The following is a 21,480-nucleotide window of genomic DNA, read 5'->3' on the forward strand; positions in this document are numbered from 1 at the left end:
GCTGTGTTAGAACTTTCATTGTGTTGTGCTTGGGTTTACCCAATGTTATTTTAATGAGTTTATTGGTTCGACACACAAGACACCACATGGCGCTTAAAGGTTTTAGGTTATAAATTTTCTTGTGAGGCACTTACTTGAAGGAACTCTGTTACATAACCCATTGGTCTTTAAATCTATCAGCATAAAAATAACCTTTCACTTTTTACATACATAGAAGATTATTTAGCTATAAAAACCAATAAAAATTTCCATGGAAGGAGCTACATTCCTTAATCATCTGTTATGTGTATAAGTTAAGGTTTTCACAATAAGCATTTATTTCTCTGTTGAATGACTCTACAGAATGAGTTTGGAGTCTTCCAGTCTTTACTGGAAGAAGAAATCTCCCTCTTTATTTTCTCTTCTTATTTCTTGTCCTGAAGGGACCCTTAGACCTGCCTGCATTTGGCCATAGATGTACTCTATAATTAGTGGTGTTAACTGCCCAATAGAGTAAAACCTAGAAAAAAATAGCCAGAGAGATGGAAAGAAGAAGTGGGGAAATCAGCCACTCGAAGAAACAACACAGACAGAACAGAGACACAGCAAGCCCTGAACAGACATTCAGCCTCGGATGGCACTCTTCTCTATGTTTCTCCTCTCCATCCCCCTCTATCAGACAGTATCAGAGCAGGACTGAAGGACATGTCTCCCTTAACGCAGACACTCTCCCCCGCCAGGACTGCAATCTACAAGATGCAGGGAAGTTTAGAAAGAAGAATCCGGGGATTAAAGTTATCAACCCGAAGTGCACCACAATTGGGGTCTTTGCTTTTAAATTGAGGAAGCCACGTTACTGTCCCTGTGGTGGGAGACCTGAACTCACTGAAGCCCCCGTTCCCCAGCAGCTGTTGTTCTCTGGGGCTCTGTGCAGTGGAGTCCAGGCAGAAGTTCAAGATTTTTTTTTCATTGAGTCTTCAAGCTCGAGTAGCAAAGGACGTCCCAGTTAAACCAGACTCTCCCAGGGTGTAAGCCAATCTCCTTTGAAGATCTCAGAAGTTTTAGCAACATGATTAACTGACAGTGCGGATCCTCCTTCCACCCTGTAGCTGCTGGCCTTGAGCATAAAGTCCACTGCCCCAGGGTCTTGTAACAGTGAGAAGTGTCAGATGGATACAGTCTGGTCCCGAATAACTATTACATAGTAATTTGAAGTCCCCTTTCCTTAGCAGTAGGAACTCCTCAGAACACAGTTAATTGTATAAAGGGAAAAGAAAGACTGATTTGGGGAGATTTGTGTTAAGTACAGTAAACTTAATTCAGAGGTTGAGCGAATAGCAAACTACATTTAGAGTAAATTCTACTGTAGAGAACTAAAAGGGTTAATCTTTTATCCACAAATTACCAGAATCACTAAGCTGTGTACCAGAGGTCACAGTACATAATGCAAAAGTGAAATCTAATCATGACTGCTAGAGCATATCCCTAATTGCCCAAATAAACAGAATTAAAATCACTTGGATGGATTGCAGAGGTTTTTGAGGAGTCAATAGCTATATCTAACCATAGGCTTTAGAATAGAAAAGACCTTAGAGTTGCCCTAATCCAACACCTTCGTTTTCACAGATGATGAAATTCATGTTCATAGAGGTAAACAGCATGCCCCAAATCACATAGCTGGTGAAGACGGGACTGGAACCCAAGTCTCCCAGAAACTCCAGTTGAATGATTCTTTTTTTTTCATGTTTTTGCTCCAATGCCAGATACCCAGGTGAATTCTAAATGCTCCATTAGTTCTCTAGATGTTGCCAAGTATCCTGTTGTTTATGCATGATATATGTTCGTTTTTACGTGTGTGCTTGAATCTTAACCCAATAAGATTTTGTTCCATTGCAGATACCAATAAAGTTGTCTCTCTCTCACCTAAAAATCTGTATGGCAGAGAGAAACAATCAGGTTCAGTTTAAGGAATAAGCAGTGTCCCAAGTTTCAGTTCATGGTCAGTAAACATGTCTTTATTGTCATTTAAATTTCACTCGGGATTTTCACTTGACCACATTCGGGTTGCCTTCGGATCTGTTGTGCCTGCTCCCTCTCTCCTCTAGCCCTGAAACTCAGGCTCTCCTCATTTTTGTCGCAGTCTCCTGTCTTGGTCTGCAAAGCCCCACAACACACATGGACTCCCTGCCGCCCCATGAGTCTGTCCAGGAGGCAAGTCTGTCCATGTCCTCCTCACCTCCAGTGCTTCAGTGATTTCCCGTGGCTCTCTCAGTAACGTTTAACTCCTTAGTTTAACCCACAGAATCACCTTGTCACGCCTCATCCCCCACCGCCAGCCCTCCCCTCCTCAGCCCCTGTGTTCTCCAGTCTCCAGCCATGTCCAACCACATCCTGCCGTTTCCATGTCTCAGGCCTCCAGGCTCTCAGATGTGTCTGCCTCTGCTTGGATGCCTTTCTCCTCCTTCATCTTCACAGCTTCTGTGAGTCTTCCATATTCAGCATCACCTCTAGAGAGTTTTCCGTGACCCGGCCGTCTCTGGTGCTCCGCATCGTGCTGAGCCCAGCCCTGTCCCAGCACACATCTCTCTGATGACCGTGCTCCATCTGCTTGTCTGTCTCTCTCTCCTTATACCCCTTGATTCTCTTAGAGCAAAGAAGAAAGGAGTCTCCCTGCATTAGAACACAGAATCTCTATGTACCAACCATGGTTTTCATTTTCTCTATTTTATGATGTTTTGTTATCTTGGGCCCTTGCATACCCAGGAGGGACCGAAGGGCTATCTAATCCGGGAGATAGCAGCAGCAAACGCCCTCTAAGTGTGCCTTTCATGTGCAAACCAGGCAACAGAAGCCAGCACCCCATCACCTTCTTTATCAGGCTCTTGCAGGGATTTTTACCCTCTAGGTCAATATTTCCTGCCCTAATCACCCCTGGGCCAGGTACCAGATAACTCGGGGCAACAGCTACACCTTGAGCCTGATGATATTATTCAAACTAGCTGATTTCAAGTCTGCTTATCCTGCTCATTCTTCCCATGGGAACCACAGTAAAGGCTCTAGCCCCTGCTTTCTTCCCTCTCCTCTATCCCCCGTGTGGTCCTGACCCGATATGTCCGCCTGCTTTTGGGAACATGCATGCTAAGTTGCTTCAGTCCCATCTGACTTTGCAATGCTATGGACTGTAGTCCGCCAGGCTCCTCTGTCCGTGGGATTCTCCAGGCAAGAGTACTGGAGTGGGTTGCTATGTCCTCCTCCAGGGGATCTTCCGACCCAGGGATCAAACACACATCTCCTGTGTCTCCTACACTGCAGGTGGATTCTTTGCCCCTGGAGGAACGGGAAGCCTGGCCACCGTGATGACAAGCTGTCTTTTGCTAGCAATCATCTTGCGTTCTAAGGGCGACACCATACCTGAATAACATGAAAACCTACATCTCCAAACCCCTTTTGCCCTGCATGCCTGTGCCTGGTCAGCTTCAGAAGCAGCTGCGGCTAGGGCACACTTGAGGGAGAGTCGCCCAGTTTTCTCTCTGTAGACGACCCGCCCTATTCCCTTAAACACCGCATAAGGCTTGCCTGTCATCCACGCCTAAGATATAAGGTGCCGCCAAATGTGTAACAGGGAGATGAGCTGATAGAATCTCCGGTATAATCTTTTAATGTGGTGCCCAAGAAATCCTTCCCTCTAAACTTGGCAGACTGCATTGTTTGTAAAGTCCCAGGACAGACAAAAAAAAAAAAAAATCAGAACACGCTCTTTAGGGGAGACTTCCCTGGTGACCAGTGGCTGGGACTGCAAGCCCCCAGTGCAGGGAGCCTGGGTTCGGTCCCCAGTCAGGATCCCACATGTCGCAGCTGAAGAGTCCGCCCGCCACAGCGGAGACATCCCCAGTGCTGCAACTAAGACCTGGCGCAGCTGAATAAATAAAACATTTTTTGCAGTGCTTTTTAACACACCTACCTCCAATGTTTTCATATGAGTCTCATAAAAGTTATGAATACCCCTATTTTAGAAATGAGAACATCTTTTGACAAAGCTCACAGCCTCATCTTGAATAACCTTAGCAGCTTACTCCAGATCTCAGTTTTCTCATCTGTAAAATGGCAACAATAATGGCATTTACCTTACTGGATTGTTGTGACAGCTGGTGAACTAACGCATGTAAAGACTTTTCCATAGTCGCTCACATGTGGCGCATGCATATAACATTAAGTGCTGTTGGTTTTGTTGGGCATGGTGGTACAGTTGGTATAACACTAAACCCATGTTTTTCAAATATGCAGTGTCGCCTCTTATTGTTATCCACCCCCAAAAAATAGCTGTCCATGGGCCTAAAATGTTACAAGTGTAACTGCAGTTTTCAGAAAACAATATTTTTTAATGTTAAAAACAAAGAGAAGAACAGGGTGCCTACTAGGTACAAGAGTAGGCGAAGCTTGAAACGAGTAAGACATCACCCACTACCTGTTCAAGTAAAAAGATTTCTATGTATGGATTTGGCTATGCCAAGTCTTAGTTGCCGTATTCGGGATCTTTAGTTTGCAGCATGTGAGATCTAGTTCAATGTGGATTGAACCCAGCCCCTGCATTGGGGGCTTTGAGTCTTAGCCACTGGACCACCAGGAAAGTCCCCAAGTAAAAAGATATTGACTTTCAGCTCCGATTTTTTGTATCAATAGAGAAAAGCTTCGTGTACTGCGTGGCGTTCCGTATTTTCACGTGTGTGTCAGTGCTGTAGACCCTGCCCGAGCCCCCAGGTGGGCCACTGACCGAGCGTGGGCTTCGTTGCAGATGGTGAGCAGACGGCCCAATGTTGGCGGTGCCTCCTCCAGCATGATGTCGGGGATGGCCCCCCATTTGTGGTCCTGGGTTTGAGTTGCTTTTATCCGCTCTTTCTTCTTGTCACCCATCCTCACAATCTTCCCTGAGTATGTGGGGGAAGTTGAGTTTGATAACTTCTTGGGCATTCAGAAGCTCACATCCCAGCAGTGGTCTTGCTATGGCAGAAGGGGAGAGATGATGGATGCAGGGGACTTGGAGGAGACAGGGAGCGCAGCCTTTCCTCAGAGCCAAAAGACTCAGGGAAAAAACAGATTGTCAACACAACAGACGTGGAAGTTTTTAATATTAACAACTGAAAAAATAATTCTACTCTAAGGAGATAAAAGCCGATTTAAGGAATATGCTTATGTCTACCTGAAACTATCTTCAAAAGAGTTGAACTTTCCTGAGGAATTTCAGTAGCTGTCTTTGGTGAAGAAGCAATTGGTTCAGTGCAACAAATTGCAGGAAGGATCTTTGCAGTCAGTGATGACAATGAGACTAAAATTATTTCCTAGGGAATCTTGGATACCAGTGACGTGAATCTGGGAGTGGGGGAGGGACTCAAGGTTAAATAGGGGTCAGAGCACCACCAAGCTTGTGTTTAAGCTGGAGGCCTCTGGAATTAGGCCCAGTGATCCCCAGCAGAGAAGGGAGATGGGCGATGGGTGGGAGGTCACTGGACCAGAGAGTCTTTTAACTCTGCCGGATGAGCCCATGTCTCCATCTCTCCAGATGCTGGGCAGCTCTCTGCAGAAGGAGCAAGCTGCTTTACCACTGACCAGTGAAATCAAGAGAGCAGGTCTGAAAAGAAAAAGGGAAATCTCCCCGTAGGGATACTTTTCTCTCTTGCAATATGTGAAAAGACGATGCTGGAATTCTCAAGTGTCTACTGAATCACTAAAGTAAGAAACTGATGTGTTTTGCAGCCCCAAAGCCAAAACGAGAGGAAATTTCAGACAGACATTATGTGTTATCCAGCAGTACAAATTGAAGAAGTGGGATCCATCAGCCCAGCTTCATTAAGCAGTTTAAATAATCACTAAACCAAGGGGGATTAGAAGGCAGCAAAAGTCGAACAATTTCAAATGAAATGTCAGAAGGGTCTATCTCTTAGGTAAAGCAAAGTTCTTTAGGTGGAGGGGGAATAAGAAGAAAGTGATAGTCCAGAGGAAACTGTGGCAAATAAGAAAAGAGTTTTTAAAGTGGTGAGGTTCCCAAGTGGTTCAGTGGTAAAGAATCTGCCTGCCAATGCAGGAACCACAAGAGACGCAGGTGTGATTCCTGGGTCAGGAAGATCCCCTGGAGAAGGAAATGGCAACCCACTCCAGTGTTCTTGCCACGGAAATCTCATGGACAAAGCAGCCTGGTGGGCTACAGTCCATGGGGTCACAAAGAGTCGGACACGACTGAACTCCTGAACATGCACTCGCAAGAGAGACTCCAAGGTGAGGTGAATTGCAGGATCAGAAGGAGAATGAGACCTGAGAACAAACTGCCCAGTGTTGCAGAGACCCTGGCTACTGCCTCTACTGTGAGGTGGACTCAGCCAAAGGGTGGCATTTGGTCCTTCAAGGGCCTGCACACACATACACGGGCACATCTCTGCACTTACACAATGGACACTCATTTTGAAAACAACCTCCAAATCTCAAAATACATGTATCTACTCTATCTAGAAGGCAACTGACACACGGCCAGGAGCTTGGAAATCAGTGGCGTCACAGTGCAGCAAAACCAAAGAAAGCCAACCATAACTGGAAAAAACACATGTACCCAATGTTCATTGCAGCACTATTTATAATAGCTAGGACATGGAAGCAGCCTAGATGTCCATCAACACATTAACGGATAAAGAGGCCATGGTACATATATACAGAGGAATATTACTCAGCCATAAAAAGGAACTCATTTGAGTCCATGCTAATGAGGTAGATGAACCTAAAGCCTATTATACAGAGGGAAGTAAGTCAGAAAGAGGAAAACAAATATCACACATTAATGCATACAGGTGGAATCTCGAAAGATGGCACTGCTGGACCTATCTGCAGGACAGCAGTGAGGACAGACGGGGAGCAGACTTGTGGATGTGGGGCGGAGCAGGGAGGAAGGAGAGGGCAGGACGCATGGAGACAGTGGCCTAGAAACATACACACTAATGCACGTAAAACAGATAGCCAATGGGAGTTTGCTGTGTGGCTCAGGGAACTCAAACCAGGCTCTGTGACCACCCGGAGGGGTGGGATGGGTTGGGAGCTGGGAGGGAGGCTCTAGAGGGAGGGGACATACGTGTATCTATGGCTTATCCATGATGATGTATGGCAGAAGCCAACACGATATTGTCATTATCCTTCAATTAAAAAAAACTAAGGAAAAAAAAAACTGAGCCATGCAGAGGAGCGGTGCTCTAGAACTCTAGATTGATGGTTCTCAAGCTTGTCAACAGCTCAGCTTCACATGAGACCTCATGGGAACTATCTCCAGGCCCAGATCACACACCAAGCTAAACTAAATCAGAATCTCTGAGTGAAGAAGCTAGGCATCAGAATGACTTTTCACTCCCCAAGGCAAATGGGAGGTTCCTACATACCCACAGTCAAAACCGTTTTGTGCAGCAAATCTGGGCTTCCCTCATAGCTCAGTCCATAAAGAATCCACCTGCAGTGCAGGAGACGAGGCTTCGATTCCTGGGTCAGGAAGATCCCCTGGTGAAGGAAATGGCAACCCACTCCATTACTCTTGCCTGGAGAATCCTATGGACAGGGGAGCCTGTACAGTTCAGTCCATGTACAGTACAGTCCATGAGGTCTGTCGCAAGATTTGGACACGACGGAGTCACTTTCACTCACTCAAGGCAAATGCAACGGGCAGTCACTTTTGAGGACCCCTGGTCTAGGTCTAGCTACCCCACTCATGAACCATCAGATCTCCATAAGAGGCAGAAGCTCCCTGCCTCGGTTTTCACATCTGTGAAGTAAGAGAAGCGCGCACATGCTCAGAGCTTGCTCCTAGTTCGATCATCCTATGAATCCATCTGCTTGACATGAGAGGGTATTGTCCTAGGGCAGGTGGACCAGTCTTGTAGAAAATGGGAGGTTTCTACACACCCACAGTCAAGCCCATTTTGTGCAGCAAATCTGGGAACATTGTTTACTCTCCCGCAGTGAGCGTTACTTAAAATGACTTTATTTGTTTTACAGTTTAGAGGGCCTCTGTAGGTAGCCTCAGGAGCCTATTCATTTCATTAACATTAAATCAACAAGCAGACCTTCTTTCTGCCTCTCTCAAGCAGGATTAATGGATTTTGGCATGATTTGTGCATCTAGCAGCAAAACCTCGTGCTGAGAGGGCTAGCAGGCTTGACTAATTCCCAGCAGTGCTAACTTCATAAACTTACTTTAAGCTTTTAACTTTGACTGAAGATTAAAGGTAATGACTTCACACTGTTACATGTGAATGCAAGATATTCAGGATGCATAGAAAAACTATACAAAATGACAAACTATTTGATGAACTAACATTATATGTGTTTGCATGCTTATGTATGTGTATAGCTATATGGTTTATATGTTCATGAAAATACCCAATTCTGTGATGTAAAAAACGATCTTCTAAAACACTGAGATCCACCTAATAAGTAATCATTACACTAAACAGGTTATTGATAGATGCATATGAAAGTGTGAGCATTAGAAACTATAATTAGAGTATCATAAATACACTAATAAAAGGCCCAATGTTGTGAGAAGCTGTAACATGATGGACTGTTGACTATGAATAATTTTCTAAGAAGCAAAATGATTCTACTCTCTGAGACCAGTTATCACCTATAAAGAATCCTCCATACAACCATGCTTATCCTCTTTTTTCTTCCAGACAGTCTTAAATTCAAAATTCAGAGAGGTCTGCCTGAAGAAAAGAGAGAAAAGAGAAAAATACAATATTTCCAGCCCATCTGACAAGACTACATAAAAAGCTTTTGATCAAAGGGTCTTAAGTACACTTTACTGGTGTGACAAACAACATTTTTATCCCTTTATTAGATTTATTTTCTTCTGAAAACTGCAGTGACCAGGGTATGGTTTGTGAAAGAAGGCTGGCAGGGTTGTGTTCTTTGATTCCTAATTAACACCTTCAGTCTCAAAGGAGAACCAACAGAAATACCATAAAGTGTTGCAGCTGCATTGTGATTCCGCTTGGTTGGTTTGCTAAAAGTCGGCTGGGCATCGGCAGCTGCAATAAAGAGAAAGCTCAATGGATGTTTTGTATTGTGCCCACTGAAGTGAAAGAAGGCAACCATTTTAATTTTCAAATGGGCAGCTGCAGAGGGAGGTTTAAATGGAGCTAAATACAAGATTTACTGTTAATTTATAGTAAATAAAGAAAATAAAATCCAGCTTTCAAGTTTTTATAATCATATAGGAATTTTAGTGAGAAATTACGAAGGATGATAATTTTGGCGCTTTTTAGCTACTGACTGGAGGAATTTGGCAACACGGAATCACATTCATTATGAAAAATCAAAATAGGTTTTTGGAAAGAGCCAAACTTTTAGAAATTGACATCTCCACTTTGAGAGGTAGAAGTTTCCCTTTCCTGTCTTTCGTCATGTAACTCTTTCGTCCTACTTCATGGAAACCCTAAATTCACCCAGATCAGAATTGAGTAAGATTCCCTATGCACACACCCCCACCTCACTTTTCTTTAAGAGCGTGGAGTTGAATTTTGGCTTGAGTAGGAAGGGGAATAAAGGAGGCATTTAACTCTGGTCAGATAAATCTCACTCACATTCAAAAATGCAATTAAGGAAATATGTAAATCTAGATGTTTCATCAAAATGCTAGCTAAGGGGTGACTAGTTCTTTTCAAACACAATGACTGAACTAAAGAACTTTAGTGTCTGTGTAGGAACCATTGTCCAAGCTGCAGTCCCTGTTGGTAACAGAGTCCGGCCTGGCCGTGGGAAATACCTACATATTTGACACAGGCCCTATTTCTGAGAGAAAGGGGATGGAAGAGAAAGTATGGCGATTTTACTGTTGCATTCTAATCAGCCATGATCTGCCTAATTTGCTTTGATCAGGAAGATAAACTAATTTTTCTATGGGCTGGATAAAAGTAATTAGCAAGCCAAAGCTTTCATGTTATTTCAAAAGAGCTAAAGTAAAGAGGATCAGAAATTGTAATGGTGGGAGCTAAATACATCTTTTCGGTTCATCTGAGAGCATTGTTAGTTCAAAATAGAATACTGACACAGAAGAGGAACTCTGGCTAAAGATAGTTTCATGGACTGCACAACCATTGTAAATCCTGGGGCCTACAGTGCTATGTAACTAAACAGAATTACAAAGGGTGATTTATAATTGGTATCTGTCATATAGCCCTGTCCTTTTGTGAAGAGACCTTTACCTTCATGTGAAAAGGTAGGATTATTGCCTTGTCCTGAAAACACTGTTGATTTTTTCCAAAAGCTCTGTATTTAAGTTGTTTAAGTGGTTGGAGTAGTTGGATGTGTTTATTTGAACTGTAAAGCTCTGCTTCTCTAAAGCATGCAGATACAACCTACTTGGGATCTTACAATCCTGGATATACTAGAGTGAGATTTGAGATCAAACTGAAAAAGCTACTCAGGAACCTGATTCCCCAGATGCTTAAATTTCACAGGCTGGTTCACTGGTTTTTGTGCCAGTTACCAGCTTCAGTAATGCCGCGTCCTCCTCTCCTGTTTGTTTGTTTTTTTTTCTAAACACCCAAACACATGTAGTTATTAGATGAGAAGGAAAGATTTTGGAATATAGGATTTAGTTTCTTTTAAAAAAATCCACTATTTAGTGTTACATTTTCTCTTGTTGATGTGACCTTTGTATTACTTCCTTTTCCAAGCTGTTGTACTAGATATGGTATCTGTAACCTTACTGTAAACTTAATTGCTTTTTTGGTTACTAATCTCCTTTGCTAGGGTTCTTAGATACCACAGTATGCATTTCATGTCAGACTCATTGTGTCTTTTAAAATAGGTAGATATTTTTCAAAGGATCTCTAGGTGAGGTTGGAGCTCACCAAGTTTCAAAGTTATATAGAAACGATTGTTACAGAACAATTCCAAAGGAAACTAAAAAAGGAGAGCACTATTCTAAATTACTCAAAATCATTTGATTTACTTTCTCATGTCTTCCCCTTAGTTTGGACAGCTATAGTCAGCAAACATTTTAACTCTTTATCACTGTCATAGGAGTTCTTAATAATAGCATTGTTTAAAAATGCAAACAAGTCTGTTTTTACTTTGTGGCTAAATATCACAAGATCTAGAAAAGAGGGCAATTGTTAGGACTAAGAATTCAATCTGCGGTGTGGAGGGGATCTTAATAGTGTCAGTCCCATGTTCCCTCCATGGGCTTCTCAGGTGGCGCTAGTGGTGAAGAACCAGCCCCCAGGTCAGGAAGACCTCCTGGAGAGGGCACGGCAGCCCACTCCAGTGTTCCTGCCTGGAGAATCCCATGGACAAAGGAGCCTGGCGGGCTGTTGTCCATCGGGTTGCAAAGAGTTGGACTCGACTTAAGCAATTTAGCATGCACACATGTTCCTCCATATTCATTCATTCACTCACAAAATAATATTTATCAATTGCTTATCCTCTGCTAAAATGAGTATCACAGTGCCCAAGATGAACACAATCTCTGCCTTTACAGAGGAGACAGATATTAGGAAAATACTTATTAAATGTATCTTATTAAGATTATGAAAGTGTTCTGGTGGAGCGCATGAAATGAAGACCTTCTAGAACTAACATTCTAGAAATGAAGCACAGGCTGGAGTCAAGATTGCCAGGAGAAATGTCAATAACCTCAGAGATGCAGATGATACCACCCTAATGACAGAAAGCAAAGAGGAACTTAGCCTCTTGATGAAGATGAAAGAGGAGAGTGAAAATGCTGGCTTAAAACTCAACATTCAGAAAATGAAGATCAAGGCATCTGGTCCCATCACTTCATGGCAAATAGATGGGAAAACAATGGAAACTGTAACAGACTTTATTTTCTTGGGCCCCAAAATCACTGCGGATGGTGGCTGCAGCCATGAAATTAAAAGACGCTTGCTCCTTAGAAAGAAAGCTATGATAAAACTAGGCATGGTATTAAAAAGCAGGGACATCATTTTGCTGACAAAAGTCCATATAGTCAAAGCTATGGTTTTTCCAGTAGTCATGTATAATTGTGAGAGTTGGACCATAAAAAAGGTTGAGCACTGAAGAATTGATGCTTTCCAACTGTGGTATTGGAGAAGACTGTTGAGAGTCCCTTGGACTGCAAGGAGATCAAACCAGTTCAGTCCTAAAGGGTATCAACCCTGAATGTTCATTGGAAGGACTGATGCCGAAGCTGATGTTCTAATGCTTTGGCCACCTGATGTGAAAAGCCAACTCACTGGAAAAACCCCTGATGCTGAGAAAGATTGAGGGCAGGAGGAGAAGGGGACAACACAGGATGAGATGGTTGGATGGCATCATCGATGCAATGGACATGAGTTTGAGCAAACTCCAGGAGATAGTGAAGAACAGGGAAGCCTGATGTGCTGTATTCCTGGGGTCACAAAGAGTTGGACATGACTGAGTGACCGAACAACAAGAAATGAAAGAATCCATCCAATGTCCATTTTAGTGCAGACATCAGCCTGGGTTTACTTCATGTAAAGCACAGACTGCTTGACTTGCAATTTAATGCCCAACCATGTTCAATGCACAGGCATTGAAGGTCCGCAGACCTGTGGAAAAGTAGAAGTGGAATCAGATGTGGGGAGGCGAGGGTGGGGAGGGAGCGCTTTCTCCATATCAGCTTCATTTCTCAGGGGTCATCTGGCTCCACATCTTCCTCCTCCCTTACATAGTGGCTGCCATGCCAATCTGCCTTAGACTCCACTTCCGTTGCCAGTTGTTAAAGAGGGATGATTTTCTTCCTTCTCCACATTTTTTCCCACTCTCCAAAATAAGAATAAATAATGAATGGTTTCTCAATGGTGCTCCCAACTCTGCTTTGTCTTGAAACTTAGCCCCACCCCCTTCTGAGGCCACTGTTGGCTCTGCTGAAAGCAGGATGAAGACAGATCTGACCCCAGGAACTGCTCCTTATCAGTTCTCATTTGGGGGCCATAATCACAGCTCATACACCTTTTGTGGCCATGAGCACTGCATCTGCAATCCACAGTTTAGCTTTATCTAGACCTCCAGACTTCTGGTGACCCATGAGTCCACCCCACCGCCACCCCCGCCACTCTGCCTCCCTCTCCTTCAGGTCTCAGAAGGGACATGTCCTGCCTCTTTGCCAAAGCTACTCCCATCTTGGATTTCCCTCTTATCTCCTGGGACCCATGCATGAGTTGTTTATCGAGCAGGCATTTATTGAGAATATGCCATGCAAGGTGCTTTGGAAGAACACAAAGACAATATTCAGGTCACTTTCTTCTGTAAGTTTGAAATCAAAAAGGTTGGTTTTCTTCCATACTATATTAAATTTGGTAGCCAGCCACGTTACCTGATAAAGGTAGTTATTATGAAGGAATCCTCTGTTTCTCCCTACTATCTATTTATCATCATGTTCCCCACTGCCTAGCACAGTACCTGGCACCTAGAGATGTTTTATAATATATATTTTCTATGGGTGGAATGAGGGGTTCCTCCCTTTGTTCTGCTATTTCCTCAAACTGTTTTTGCCTCTTTCTGCTTCCTCTCACTGCCAGAATTCTTGAATGAGGAGGATATATATTTCATGGCCACCCACTCACTCTTTCACTCCTTTTGAAATCAGCCTGCCACCCCCACCGTTCACCTGCAGCCGACTTCTGAGACACCACCGCAGACGTCCTCCTGCCAAATCCAGCGATCTTCGCTCAGGCCAGTCCTCCCATCTGCTGTGCTGGAGTGGGCTCTGCGAGCCCCCCCACCTCCCCGGCCACAGGCTAAGCTCTCCACACTTCCCACCTCCAAAGGCATGCATTTTGGAATCTGCCAGGCCCAGTTTCCTTATCTGTAAAATGGGGCTAATAAAGCCTATTATCTCTGTCTGGCCCACACACAGACAGCTTCCTAATTGTTCTCCTTACTTTCCTCACATGAGCTACTGCCAAATTTGTCGTGCTAAACTTCCCTGTTCAGAAAGCTCCAGCAACATCCAGAGACTGGAAAGCTCCCATCCCATCGCCTTGCACACGATGTCTCCACAGGCAGCTCGATCAGGCCCACTTGTGCTCCGTCAGCAGGAACCCTGCAGGAATGCTTTGGGACCAAGCAGATGGAGATGGTCCCCTGGATTCAGACTGGCCTCCTGGCCCTCATTTAACATCTTTTTATCTCCCGTATCTTCATTAACAAATTGAAATATTAGATTAATGTAAAGCTGAAGTGCCTCTTAGCTCTAAATTCTCTGATTTTACCTTTAATAAGTGCGACCTTACTTCTCCACACTTTTCCGCTGTTTCTTGTTCTTCAGGCGGTGGGGCTGGACCCCGTCTTTACTGCTCGCTCCTTGTCTTCCTGCCTCCATAGCTCTGCTCTCATCAGTCTTGCTGGCTGGATTGGCTGTTTTTACATCTCCACCATGAAAATGCTTCCTCCAGGCCCTTCTCAAGTGCCATTTCCAGTTCCATGGCCGGGAGTAATTGTCCCACGTGACGGATGCCAGTTGTTCTCTTTTATGAGGCATTTTTCAGGCATTCGGGCTTCCCGCTTAGCTCAGCTGGTAAAGAGTCTGCCTGCAGTGAAGGAGACCCAGTTCAGTTCAATTCCTGGATTGGGAAGATCCCCTGGAGAAGGGATAGGCTACCCACTCCAGTATACATGGGCTTCCCTGGTAGCTCAGACGGTAAAGAATCTGCCTGCAATGCAGGAGACCTGGGTTCAATTCCTGGGTTGGGAAGATCCCCTGGAAGAGGGCCTGGCTAGCCACTCTAGTATTCTTGCCTGGAGAATTCCATGGACAGAAGAGCCTGGAGGGCTACCGTCCAGGGGTTGCAAAGAGTCGGACACGACTGAGTGACTAAGCGCAGCACAGCACATGACTGCATTCGTGTTAAGTCCTGCTTGGACCACAGCAGCTTCCTCTGCGCACTTTCCCCTGCCCGTCTCACCTCTGCACTTTGGCCAATTCTGTCTTCCTCTGGACAGTTTTGCCTGTGCCACTCCTTACACACCATTGCCTTAACATTGTCCAGTGCCTCAGACCCAACATCTTAATCCAAGACTTCAAAACACTTCACCAGAATGTCCCAGACAACTGTAAACCTCTCATCTGTCAACCACTCTTCAGGGCACACTTAAGCCGGTATAGCTGAAGCTGTATGTGGAGGCCAGTGTGCTGAAGGGGCTTGAGTGTTTCATCTTCAGTGTCATGGACTTGGATAACGCATTTACATATTAGTAAAAAATGAGCAAAGAAGCAAAACTGTGCTGAAAAAGACAGCAGCTGTGGTGATAGTTTATTAAAAATCTGGTCACAGAGTCATGGCAGTAGCACACTTAATTAAGCCACTGAACAATAGAGAAGATTAAATTCCATAAATATTTGAATGTATTTATACTCTAGCTCAATAGTTCATAATTGGGGCAGAAATCAGAATCACTCATGGATTTTTTTTTTAAGTCCACATTTCTGGTGCCACCCCCAGAGACTGTGGTTTGGTAGATCTGCAAAATGAACCTGAGCATCTTTTTTGAACAGTACCACATGTGATCAGGATCTCTGGACCACACACCTCCAGGAATTGTGCAATGCATGGCTGCGGAGCACTAGGCAGCAACCTAGCATAGTTCTGGCTTCATATTCTCTTAGCCTTAGTCAAGGGCTTTACCCAGACTTTAGCATCAGAACATTTAAGTGAGAGTGCTATGGACCCCATGGACTGTAGCCCGCCAGGCTCCTCTGTCCATGGGATTTTCCAGGCAAGAATACTAGAGTGGGTAGCCATTCCCTTCTCCAGGGGATCTTCCTGGCCCAGGAATCGAACCCAGGTCTCCCTCATCGCAGGCAGATTCTTTACTGTCTGATCCACCAGGGAAGCTCTGAACCATTTAGGTTAGGGATAAATTAGCAGTTTGGGATTAACAGATACACACTACTACATATAAAATAGATTAATAACAAGGACCTACTGTTAGCACAGAGAGCCATATTCGATATCTTACAATAAACTATAATGGAAAAGGATCTGAAAAGAGTATATTTCATATATATATACACACACATACATACAACATTGTAAATCAACTATACTTCAGCTAAAAAAATAGAGGAAAAAAGCTAAGGTTAGGATCTTAGCTTTGTCACTTAAATATGTGACTTTGAACAAATTACTTTATCTCTCAAAACCTCAGTTTCTACATCCGTATACAATGATAGTAATCACTCTAGAAGAAAATAAAATAGATGGAGTCAACCAAGTAGTCAGGATGGCACCTAACTTATGGAAAGCAGTCAATAAATGTCAATTATGATGACGACAATGATTTTTAAGTCTCTCTCTTCAAACCTCTAATTCAAAATTCTTTCACATAGTACTGAAAGAAACATTAACACAAGTTAATTGATTACTCAACTTGAAAGAATTACTGTGTTGCATTTCTTATTTCTCTGTAGGTTATTCCTTTTTGGATTATATTTTGTGTATGTAATACATATGTATGTGTGCATGCGTGTGTGTGTGTGTGTGTGATCTCCAATACAATGTGATCATATAAAAGTTTTTGACCTTGTCTGGCTTTTAGGCCAAAAGTGTTTGGATGCCTTTGTTGCCATATGTAAAAGCAAAGCGCTGCATCAGAGGTGACTTGATGGCCCTTTGAAGTGTGAATCTTTGGCCAAAATGATATAGACGCCTTTGCCAGAATACATTATTATATAGTGAGCTTAAATACTAGTTTAGAAAAGATTATCTATATCATGGTTTTATATTTTATTTTGCTTCACAGTTACAATTGTAATTAAATATTATTTGCATTATGATTAATGTCTGGTTTCATGACAAATATATCTCAATTTAGATTCTAAATTGATTCTAAGTCAGATTCTAGAAAGACAGGAATTGTGTAATATCCTGTGAGCCTAACACAGTGCCTGCCACACAGGGGGTGTCAACAGGACTTGTTGACTGAGAGGTAGAAAAGAAGATGAGAGAAACGGAGGAGTGAATCTATTATTCCCACACAGAGTGGTTATTACAGAACCAGAAGCAATGTACAGAATAAACTTTGAACTGCAAGTGAAGTATTCAAAAAAACTAAGATCACTTCAACCAACCAAAGTTTACAGTCTAGCTAGGGGCATCTGACATATTCAGAAATATGTACCATCCACTATACTTAATAAATGCGTTAGGAAGATGATGACTATTCAGAGGGGTTAATGTAAATAGAGGAGAGGTGGGGCTCCAGACTGATGCGGAAGATAGAATGAAAGAGATGAAAAAATGAACAACCAAATTAAGAAAAATCAGAATTATGTCCCATAAGTTACAATTATGGCCCTCCAGCAGACAAATGAGAAACCACCCTAAGTCCACATTAAAGTGAATTTTAACAGGCCAGACAGCATGAGGATATGTCCGTTGTTTAAGTACATTCAATATCATAATTGTTTTGATTTATTCTGGTAGTGGTATTTAATTTGAAATTCTCTGAGCATTAAAAATTGGCATATGATTTTTATGTTCAGAAAAGGAGTGTAAGTCAGAAAAGAAAAGACTTGCTGGCAAGCAGGCTCAGAGCTGGCGATGTGAGTACAGAATGTTTCCTGGGGCATGCCCTCAGGACCATCCCTATAGGGACAGAGAGAGGTGAGGGAGGCAGGAGTGGGCAGAGGAAGGAGCTGAATTCAGATAAGGCTGTAAGCAAGCCCTCGGCCAAGCCTCCAGGAGCTCTGACCCTGGGGGAGGAGGCCCTTCAGAAGTGCCCCTACACACCTCACACCAACCAGTTATTAGATGTAGGTTGCTTCCTTCCAGCCCTTCCTCACCGCTGGACTGTGACCTTGGGCAAGGAGGATCATTCTAATTGCTCAGCAGGCTGACTCAGCAGGAGCTCTAGCTGTCTGGAGGAGCAACTCAGTCTGGAAGGGGGGCATCTGAGCTGCACACCTTAGTATCCCCTACAACTGGTCAAGAAGGATTTTGTCTAGAAGAGGGAGGCAGTAGGTCAGGCTGCCATGTTTCTTAGCACAGTAATCAGAGTTGACTTACCACAATGAAGCAGTGCTCCTCTGAGAATGGCCAGCCCTCAATAGGATCTTGGAAATTATTTTAGACTTTAATTCTCCTTCTCTTCCTTCTTTACTTTCTTTCTCTTCTCTTGCATAAACTCCTTTAACTTTCTAGCCAGTTCCTTTCCTACCTCTATCACATATATACATCACGTGTATATATATGCTTCCCTCATAGCTCAGTTGGTAAAGAACCCACCTGCAACGCAGGAGACCCCAGTTCAATCCATGGGTTGGGAAAATCCCCTGGAGAAGGGAAAGGCTACCCACTCCAGTATTCTGGCCTGGAGAATACCATGGACTTAGTCCATGGGGTCGTAAAGAGTCGGACACAGCTGAGCGACTTTCACATTATATATATGCAGAGTCTCCAATTCTTTACCAGCTGAGCTACTCAGGAAGCCCGTGTGTGTGTGTGTGTGTGTGTGTGTGTGTGTGTGTGTACACACACATTTCTACTGTCCCAAATAATGTTTATGCTCTTTGGCTTTTCTCAGTCTTTTAAACAAAACTCTGTCTCCTAGGATTCCTCAGACAGCTATGTATATAATATATATATATATATATATGTTTGTGTTGTATGTTAGTCACTCAGTCGTGTCTGACTCTCTGTAACCCAATGGTCTGTAGCCCACCAGGCTCCTCTGTCCATGGAATTCTCCAGGCGAGAATCCTGGAGTGCATAACCATTCCCTTCTCCAGGGAATCTTCCTGATCCAGGGATTTAACCCGCTTCTCCTGCACTTGCAGGCAGATTCTTTACCGTCTGAGCCGCCAGGGAAGCCCAAGAATGCTGGAGTGGGTAACCTATCCTTTCTCCAAGGGAACTTCTTGACCCAGGAATCAAACCACAGTCTCCTGCATTGCAGGCGGATTGTTTACCAGCCGAGCTAGCCAGGAAGCCTATATATATGCATTTCTAAGGTCCCAAATAATGTGTATACTCTCTGGTTTTTCTCTGTCGTTTAAACAAAACTCTGTCTCCTAGGATTCCTCAGACAGTTAGAAAAGAGCCTCAAAATATTACCAGACTAGCCTAGCTTCATCTCCCAACCAGCTGCATAAACTTCCTCTCTTCCTGTATTCTCCTGGTCCACTGGGTAAGCCTTCTGCCAGTTAACACTCAGCAAAAGTATGTTTCTCAGTTCCTCGATTAGAAACTTACCTCAGAACCCCCTTTTCAGGTAATATAAACTGATTAACTGAAAATGAGAAAACAAGCAATCTCTGTAATCCACAGTATAAAGTGAAAGTCGTGTCCGACTCTTTGCAACCCCATGAACCACAGCACACCAGACATCCCTGTCCATCACCAACTCCCAGAGTTTACCCAAACCCATGTCCATTGAATCAGTGATGCTATCCAACCATCTCATCCTCTGTCGTCCCCTTCTCCTCCCTTTTCCAATGAGTCAGCTCTTTGCATCAGGTGGCCAAAGTATTGGAGTTTCAGCTTCAGCATCAGTCCTTCCAATGAACACCCAGGACTTATCTCCTTTAGGATGGACTGGTTGGATCTCCTTGCAGTCCAAGGGACTCTCAAGAGTCTTCTCCAATGCCACACTTCAAAAGCATCAATTCGTCTGCAGTCTGCACTCAGCTTTCTTTATAGTCCAACTCTCACATCCATACATGACCACTGGAAAAACCATAACCTTGACTACACAGATCTTTGTTGGCAAAGTAATGTCTCTGCTTTTTAATATGCTGTCTAGGTTGGTCATAACTTTCCTTCCAAGGAGCAAGTGTCTTTTAATTTCATGGCTGCAGTCACCATCTGCAGTAATTTTGGAGCCCCCAAAAATAAAGTCAGACACTGTTTCCATTGTTTCTCTATTTCCCATGAAGTGGTGGGACCAGATGCCATGATCTTAGTTTTCTGAATGTTGAGTTTTAAGCCAACTTTTTCACTCTCCTCTTTCACTTTCATCAAGAGGCTCTTTAGTTCTTCTTCACTTTCTGCCATAACTGTGGTATCATCTGCATATCTGAGGTTATTATCCCGGCAATCTTGATTCCAGCTTGTGCTTCTTCCAGCCCAGCTTTTCTCATGATGTATTCTGCATATAAGTTAAATAAGCAGGGTGACAACACACAGCCTTGACGTACTCCTTTTCCTATTTGGAACCAGTCTGATGTTCCATGTCCAGTTCTAACTGCTGCTTCCTGACCTGCATACAGGTTTCTCAAGAGGCGGGTCAGGTGGTCTGGTATTCCCATCTCTTTCAGAATTTTCCACAGTTTATTGTGATCTACACAGTCAAAGGCTTTGGCAAAGTCAATAAAGCAGAAATAGATGTTTTTCTGGAACTCTCTTGCTTTTTTGATGATCTTGTGGATGTTGGCAATTTGATCTCTGGTTCCTCTGCCTTTTCTAAATCCAGCTCAAACATCTGGAAGTTCACGGTTTAGTATTGCTGAAGGCTGGCTTGGAGAATTTTGAGCATTACTTTGCTAGCGTGTGAGAGGAGTGCAGTTGTGCCTGCTTCAGGGCCCTGGGCCTGTGGGTGTTACCGAGGCAGTTAGCTGGCAGCGCTTCTTCCCGGGCTGGGGAGGCAGGGGTGCCCACTGAGGGGAGCCTTCGCGTGTTTGGCCTTTCAGCTTCCACTTCACTGGGTTTTCTCAGTTTCTCTGCTCTGACCTCACCCCCATCTCCTGTCCTTTCCGATTTCTTTGTGTCAGATCACTGTCAGCGACCCGGGGAAATGGGCAGACAAGGCCAGAGAATGCTGCCTCTGACCCTCGGGTGCCCGGGGCAGGACAGGGCCAGCAGGAGCGGCTCACACGGCTCGCTGGGGACCCGTGAGCAAGCCGGGGACCGTGCGACCACCCTCAGGTCTCAGGGAGGTGAGCGCAGGACGGGCCACAGAGTACAGCGCGGTGCTTCTCATCCACACTGCGGCTGGGCAATATTTTAAAACTGCGTGCAGGTTTTTACCCTGTTAGGGAAGCATTTTGAATATAGTCTTTTTGGAAATGTGTAACTCTTCAGGCTGAATACAATGGCAAGATGCATAGGAGAATGAATGTGGAAAAACAATGATAAGCCTATTCATGAAATTCTGATTCATAACGTGTATGTGTCTGTGACATTTCAGAAGTCTCAAACAATCTATATATTAACATAAAAATGAAAAAAAAAATCTAAACATCTTTCAAAACCTTTAAGTGTGTATACAGACAATGTTGCATTAAACTTTCACTACTAGGGTGCTATGCTCAGCCCTATATTAATAAAAAGGTAACTGAGAAAGACATTCTATGTGCACAATTGCCTGGTAAGAGTTTGTCTGATTCTCACTGACAAAAGAAATAGAGGTACTTAATGACACAGGAATACGTGAGGAGGAAGGCTTACTTCTTTTTCTGGGCCACATGTTGTAGCAATTCAGCAAAGATGTGGGGGGAAAGAGGCAGGAAAGAGAAAGCTCAAAACGT

At 43.8% G+C, this 21,480-nt stretch overlaps 1 protein-coding gene across 1 annotated transcript in view; it reads left to right on the plus strand.

The window, feature by feature from the left end:
* The window catches only part of LGR5 (leucine rich repeat containing G protein-coupled receptor 5), a 125,729-nt gene that overhangs the window by 8,859 nt on the left and 95,390 nt on the right, over window positions 1-21,480 (plus strand). The gene's annotated exons all lie outside the window — the stretch shown is intronic.

The sequence above is a fragment of the Odocoileus virginianus genome, chromosome 24 (assembly GCF_023699985.2).
Source record: "Odocoileus virginianus isolate 20LAN1187 ecotype Illinois chromosome 24, Ovbor_1.2, whole genome shotgun sequence".
Taxonomy (NCBI): domain Eukaryota; kingdom Metazoa; phylum Chordata; class Mammalia; order Artiodactyla; family Cervidae; genus Odocoileus; species Odocoileus virginianus.